The 7864-nt window shown below is 44.4% G+C and overlaps 1 pseudogene; it reads left to right on the top strand.

The window, feature by feature from the left end:
- Positions 1 to 326: 326 nt before the first annotated feature.
- Positions 327 to 7864, top strand: LOC123409433 (annotated as a pseudogene).

Here is a 7864-nt window from a genome sequence, read left to right on the forward strand (position 1 = left end):
AAGGGTCCCGGCCAAAGGCCCGTTTTCTACTAGCCCACCTCTCCCCACCCCTCGTTTCCGATCTGGTCTCTCTCCTGCGAAAAATCATCCCACCAGAGAGAGGAAGGAGAACGACCCGGAGTAGAGCAGCCCGACGTCGGCGTCGAGGCTGAGGCACGAGACAGCGTCGAAGTGCCGCAGCCAGACAGAGCTGTGCCGGCGGCGCGTCTCGATGTAGTGCGACGGCCTGACGGATCTCGTGAGAGAGTCCCCGAGCTTCGAGAGCGAGCCGACGCGCTTGTGCATGGCGGGGTCGCCGGTGGACGCGCGCCACACACGGATCTTCCATGGCGGACGCAGAGAGCCTGAAGGCGCGACACACCAGGCGCGGCCACCCCCGCCGCCGACGCTGCCGTCGAGACAGGAAGAGCAGGGCCGCGGGCGCCAATGCAGGGGCCGACGAGGGTTCCGAGGAGAGCGCCCGCCCCGAACCCGATACCCACCCCAGGCGAGCCAGGCGCGGCCATCCCCGCCGCCGACGCTGCCGTCGGGACAGGAAGAGCACGGCCGCGGGCGCCAATGCAGGGGCCGACGAGGGTTCCGAGGAGAGCGCCCGCCCCGAACCCGACCCCCACCCCCAGGCGAGCCAGGCGCGGCCACCCCCGCCGCCGACGCTGCTGTCGGGACAGGAAGAGCAGGGCCGCGGGCGCCAATGCAGGGGCCAACGAGGGTTCCGAGGAGAGCGCCCGCCCCGAACCCGACCCCCACCCCTAGGCGAGCTCCGATTCCATCGTCCTGTAATCTGCTCGAGTTGCGCCTGATGCCACGATTTATTGCAGGTGGGGGTGGAGTATGTGCCGGAGAAGCCTCACCTCGGCACCAACAACCCCCTCCTCCTCGGCCCCTTCGCGTCCGTCGAGAAATTCAGCCTCACGGACCACACCGCCGCTGCCCGCGTCGAGGTTTTCGGGACCACTATTTTCATCTAACACATGGTTATGCAGATTCGTTTTTCGATGCTAACGACGGAAATCCAACCTGACTATATGCTTGCTATGTACACATTTTAAAAAGGTTCTTATGAGGTCAGTGTAACTACATTATAATTTAGAATGCCAGTCTTATATCAATTGTAGCAAGTTCCTGGGATCACAGACTTGGGTTTGATGCCAAGGAAGGTATCTAAAGTTGCCATTGTCGGTGGTGGACTTGTGGGTTCTGGAATCGCAACCGCGCTGATACTGAGTCATTATCGTGTTATACTCAAAGAAGTCGATGAGAAATTCCTAAACGCAGGAATCGACAGGATCAAAGGTAGATGATGGCTTAACATTACCTCATCACTTCTCATCTGAATATTCTTTCATCTTGATGTCCAGACTAACATGAAAATGGAAGGGGTGCCTAACTATAACACTTCGATCAGAAAACTTGCAGAGTCATGTGAGGAAAGGAAAATGACCAGTGAGAAATATGAGAAGACACTCTCACTTCTTACAGGTGTCCTCGATTACTATAAATTCAGGAGTGCAGACTTAGCAATCGAGGCGAGTTCTATATCTAATTACCTTACATCTGTTGCATCAAGCAAAGAATGGTAGGAGAGAGCCCTACTGGAATATATCGCTTCCACTATTTTAGTTAACCCGGTTATCCTTATGCTGCTTGTTCAAGCAGTTGTCGAGAATGTGAAGTTGAAGCAGCAGATTTTTACTAAATTGGAGCAACACTGTCCTTCCCATTGTATTCTTGCCACTAATACTTCCACAATTGATCTTAACCTAATCGCGGAGAAGACAAATTCCCAAGACCACATTGTTGACACACACTTCTTCACGTAAGGAAATGCTAATCAAATTCAGAATAAATTCCTTAGTTGTGATTCCTGAACTACTTCCTAAATTCCTCAGGCAGCACTCTTGCTTGTTGATCATGGAATGGATGTTTACAAGATCGACCAGGTTTGTACTGAATTCGGGATGCCAATTGGTCCATTCAGGTATTTAGACAACAAAAAATATCTTTGGCAGTATCTAATCTCTCTCACTTGCGATGATTCAAACGGGAATGCTCATAAGTGAGACTATCAGCATCATTTCGCTTGCCTCATGCACTTATGTTGATCAAATCATGTTGAATCACGCACCATTTTCATTTAAAGAGCTTCTCTGTAGAATGACATATTTGGTTGGTTTTGGAGTTGCTCTAGCCACAGGCATGCAGTACCTTGAAAACTTCCCTGAGCGGTGTACAAGTCAATGTTGATTCCTCTCATGATTGAAGACAAAAGAACAGGTAAACTATTCATTTATAACTTGCAACATTTCCTTGGTTCCCATTGGTGAGTATGCTTTTCTTGTTTATGTTGTTGTTCCACACGTGAAGCCTCCAAAAGGGGTTTTACAGGTATGAGGGTAAGAGAAAGGCGAGCCCTGATCTTGAAATCATGAACTATGTCGAGGAGTCAAGGAGAATTGCCGGAGCCACACCGGATCCCGAGGTTTGGTTTCACTTTCCAATGTTTTTACCTACGTTCCTTTTTTCTTCACTTTAGCAACATCGTCTTTTCTTGAGGGTTTGTGAAAGAAAAAAATAAAACATCAACATATGCTTCCTGGTGCACATTTTAAAAATGTTCTTATGAGGTTAGTGTTGACTTGTAGATAATACGTGTTGATGGTCAAATAAGTAAGGCAACTTTCTAATTAACCTGGTGTGTTTGGTGAAATCTCATTATTTGGTGGACTAGATATAACCTAAACAAGTTTCAGTATTGATGGCAGATAGATTATCCCATTTATGCATACATGTATTTGGAGTGAATGGATCTCTTACTCTCCATGCACACCATATTTCAGTTGAATGCAAAATGTTGCTAGATATCAGAAATACCAATGGCCATTTCTAATCATCATGATTCTTGTGCATGGTGGCAGTTGCTCAAGCTTGACAACAGCACAATAGCAGAGATGGTGTTATTCCCGGTTATCAACGAAGCATGTCGTGTCCTGGGCGAGGGTATTACCTTCAAAGCCTCTGATCTCGACATCGCCTCCATCTTCGGCATGGGTTTCCCACCGTACAAGTGTTGTCTCCGAATCATCCATAATTTTGAACGCTAATAAGATGATTCGTCGAGCTCCCTGACAGCAACTGCTGAAGAAATCAATTGTGAAATGCAACCAGGAGTGGCATCATGCACTGGGCGGATTCCATCAGCGCAAGGTGCATTTGCACAATGCTGTCGGAGTGGGAGATGAAGTATGGACAGTTCTTCAAACCTTGTAGCTACCTGTTAGAGAGGGCAGCTGGAGGTCTTCCTCTGGTAAGAACAATGTCTGGGCACACTACAGTTTGGTTCTTCAGATATCCCAATTTTTTTTGTGAGACTTGTGTGTGTGTTTTAATTATTGTGTCCTCATAAGAACCTTTTAAGAATGTGCACTAACCTTGTAGTTAGACTGGAGGTCTTCCTGGTGCACATTTTTTTGTGAGACTTGTGCGTGTGTTTTAATTAAAATAGTGACCTATCAGTAGTTAAATGCAGAGTATTTGGTCTTTGGGATACATGTGAAACAGAATTGTCAGATTTTAGTCCACATGATCTATTTTTTCCTTCATAAGTACATACTCTGTACATCATATAGCAGATATTACAGGTTTTCTTATCCAAAATTTCTGTTCCAGTAAACACTATTGATTTGATAAAACCATACTTGCTGATAATCCACCTATTAAAATGATATAAGTGCATGATAGGTTTATTTTGTATATACCATATTAAAATAGTGATATATCAGTAGTTAAATGCAGAGTATTTGGTCTTTGGGATACATGTGAAACATAATTGTCAGATTTTAGTCCACATGGTCTATTTTTTCCTTCATAAGTACATACTCTGTACATCATATAATTCCATGTTGTCTTGAAGTTCTCTCCTGCAAATTAAATAATATACCCAACAAATTGTTGTTTAGTAATCAGGATTCAGAATGCTATGTAGCCTTCTAGAATTAGGTTGGTGTGAGCTTCGTTTGATTCGGCCTGGTTTTGATGTTTGCGCCGTGTGTGCGCGTGTAGCTACCAAAGGCGTCACGTAGAACTCAGGTGTGGTTTGTGGTAGATAGTTGAGTGTGTTTAACTTATGATTTTTCACAAAGAGTTTGTAGAATGGCATCTGGCATCCTTTTTGGTTGCTTTGTTCATGATGTGCATCTTTAAAAAAATTTCAGGACCTTAAGATGAGTGGTGAACATACGTCGAGCTGTCCAATGTTGCCTGTGGCAGCAATACCAGAGGTATGTATCCCCTTAAAAGGTAATCGGTTCATAGAAGCCTCTGTTTGAGTTTGTCGTTTCTGAATTGTTGCCCCTGTTTCATGTTCACTAGAGCAACAAAAAGGTTACAAATTCATTTAATTTCATGGTAATTAGTGGCCATCAGATGTTATGCCTAGCACAAATACTTGTGAGTATGTGAGAAAATCAAGTATACTGAATGAAGGGACGAGGGATAAATAGCATATCTTCTTTGGTTTGAAGCAACACATCTCATCTGTGTTGCTGCTGAGGCTTTTCATTATTGGACCAAGCTTATGGGATATGCATTGCTAGCATGTTCAGTTCGTGCGAACGATTTAATTATTTATTTTCTTGTGTGGGAAAAACTCTAGAGACTTTATCTGTCATGCATCTTGTACACTGGTTGTTGTTGTACCTTTTCTGCTCTCGGATATCTGCAATAACTTAACTGAACAAGCACAACGAATAAGATAAGGAAAAAACCTGAAGAGGACATTTTTCTTGCATGAAGAGCAGGGATAGATATCCCCCTTGTGAAAGAGATATTAAAAATACATCTTCAATAGATGCTTTTACTCGCCTTTGGTACAAATTCATGAAATAGTGTACAATTCCTGAAGTAGACAAGGAGCTAACCCCATGTTTCTGCTCAAACTCTCGTACCATGTAAAGTGGGAATGTGGAATATGATTTTTAGAAAACCAAAATATGTGCCATTCTGATCCTGATTACCTTTTACTTCCAAAATATTATGTGTGAGGACGCCGAGCGACCGTGAGCGCCTGTCGGTGCTGTTTGGCTGCCTAGGGAAGGACGGATACACGAAGTTCCGCCACTCAGACGAAGGGCACAAGTCCATTGATCCATTGAAGGCCTTTTGTGGGGTGGAGAAGGACGATCGCCATTCGTAAGTCAAGCTCACTTCACCTTGGGTGGAATTGACCAGCTGCTCCACTCGACGACCTTATGACATTTCTCTGTTTAACATGTTCGCGTTTCTCCCTCTTCTGCTTCCCTTCCTACTCCATCTAACTAATCATGTTTTGCAATTTTATGTTTGAAGGAGTTCAGTGGTACATATGAATCTTAGCTGGAATTTTATCGAGGGAACAAAAAAAACATACCGCAGTTGGTATGTCGGTGTACTGTTGTGGACAAAGCAAGGAATTATGCTTGCCTCCACCCTGAGATACCTGGTGATTTTTCATAGTTATATTTTTGAGTTTTTAAGTTGGGTTACATTTTTGATTTGCTGCAGTAAGTAACTTGAAAGAAAAGAAAATCAGTTGGAACAAGGAGGCGGACAGACATTGGTCTTTGAGTCTCCTTTCAATCATCAATTACCAAAGCTTCATACTAGCATGAGGCATATTTTGTCAAGATAGTCAATCTGCTTTTACTCTAAAGGCATGGATCAGTGGAACAGAATGACCAAGGAAAAAAGAACGAGGATAAAATAATCTAGGATTGCCATGGGAATAATCTGGGCTCCACTTAACTCATGATTCGTATCAATTGGTTTTCAAAATTTACATTTAATACCTCAAATGATCTAAGCTTCTCTGTTTTGTCTTTTACATTTCTTCTGCTGTAATTAGGTTTATTCTCTGACAAAAAAATGATGCTCAATTACTCGGTCCTGAAATCTGGGCTCCACCAGGTGCCTCGTCAGATCTAGGCATAGGTCGGGGATGTAAAGGGTGATGGAAAAGAGGAGTAGAGACGCACTCGCCTGATTCACAGAGCCGACATTCGTCACCACCGCCGATGGCCACCGGTGACGACAATAGGGTGGTATTGGGCATGTGAACTTGGCTACTAGGATTGGGGGTGTCCCGGTGTCATTCCTTGGAGCGACAAGGCAGTCAGGAGCTCCCTCTTTTTATGAAGATAGAGCTGGCGTCAAGAAGGAAGGAGCATGGTAGAGAATCATGTTGTTATGAATGAAAATTACATGACATCATGATCGACGAATGTTTCCCAATTCAAGCAATTATTTTAAAACTATTAAAGGAGAATCTACAGTCATGATGCTTCAATCTCACCCTTCCCACCTTCACTCGTACAAAAAAACCCGGAAAAAGGGCAACAACCGCCAGTCCGTCAGGCACGCACGCACGCACCCATCTCCCCCAACCACTCGCGCCCCCACTTCCGTCTCTCACCGAAAACAATCATCTGCGCGCGCTCTGCCACGATGAGCCGCCCTTCTCGGCAACCGTCAGCTGCTCATCGTCATTGCTACCTTGTTCTTCCCCTTGTTGTCGCGGTTGGGATCACCGGTGTGGGAGGAGCCGTAGCCCGCGGCACCATAGAAGCTTCCCTCATCAGACAACGTGACGGTGAACCGGCCGCCGAAGAATACAGTGGTGCCGAGCGCCGGAGTGCGGCGGCACCTACTCGGACGCAAGCATCAGCAACGCCGCCGCCCTGCACTCCAACGCAACGACGCGGTAGTTGGCGCTTCCCCTCCCCTCCCATGCCATATCTCCTCGAAGAGAGATGTTCACTTATATATCAACGTTTGTAATGTTTGCAGCGATGAGAATTTGAGCACAATATATTCCTCTCTTTGCGCCCTTTTAGTTGCCTTTCCTTTTAATTTTGGCTACATTGAAGGAATATAATGTGCCATGGTAACCCGAATGTGAATTAGCTATCATGAAAACCACTTAAAAGAATTATTTTAAATTTTGTAAGTGGCATTATTGCGGATCTTAAAAGGTATTGATGTTTACCCCCGTTGCAACGCACGGGTATTTAGCTAGTGTATATAGACGTAGTTTAGAGTGTAAATTCATTCATTTTGCTTGGTATGTAATCCATATTAGAATCGATAAAAAGACTTATATTTAGAAAGAGAATGAGTAACTCTCTTGTGGCATTGCCTGATCAATGAAATCATGACGCTCATGGTTAAGCGGGAGTTTATTCTGGCCAAGATTGCTAGAACCCAGAATTGGGTTTCACATTGTCATGGTAATTACGCTCGCACAACTGGCTATTCCGTTTTTTTTGTTGTTGCGGCAGGGTTCCCCCTTTCATAATCTTGCATTAATGGATTGTAGCTCTATAATTGAGGAATAAAACTCCCGAATTTCTGCAAATAAAAAAACTAAATGCTATTAACTGTAAAAAAATTATCATCTTTTAAGGCAAACTAATCAGGATAAGGCCTTTTCCAAGCTCCGCATCAGCCCCATTTGTCTCTCCCCTCTGGAGGTCTCAAATTTTGGGAACATTATTTTGAACAAAAATCCATTTTCGAGCCCGGACTCACCTGCGTCCGTGCTGAATACAAACGCTGCACAATTTATACTATATTGTAATAAGTATTGCAACCGTAGGAGGTCAACAACATTTTATATCTGCATAATGTTAGATAATGTTAGATGTGTGTAGTCCCTTTTCTGTATATTCTTATTGTATAAGAGATTTCTTTCATTTTTACCACATGTACATTTATTGTCCTTTGGTCCCTTATGAATGTCTCTTGCTCATTCTCTAACATGGTATCAGATGTCAGGTTCTCCCTCCCGCACGAGGCAACTCCGTGCGTGCTCCACCCCCGCCGTCGCTGCTAG

The sequence above is a fragment of the Hordeum vulgare genome, chromosome 7H, assembly GCF_904849725.1.
Source record: "Hordeum vulgare subsp. vulgare chromosome 7H, MorexV3_pseudomolecules_assembly, whole genome shotgun sequence".
In the NCBI taxonomy this organism is placed as follows: domain Eukaryota; kingdom Viridiplantae; phylum Streptophyta; class Magnoliopsida; order Poales; family Poaceae; genus Hordeum; species Hordeum vulgare.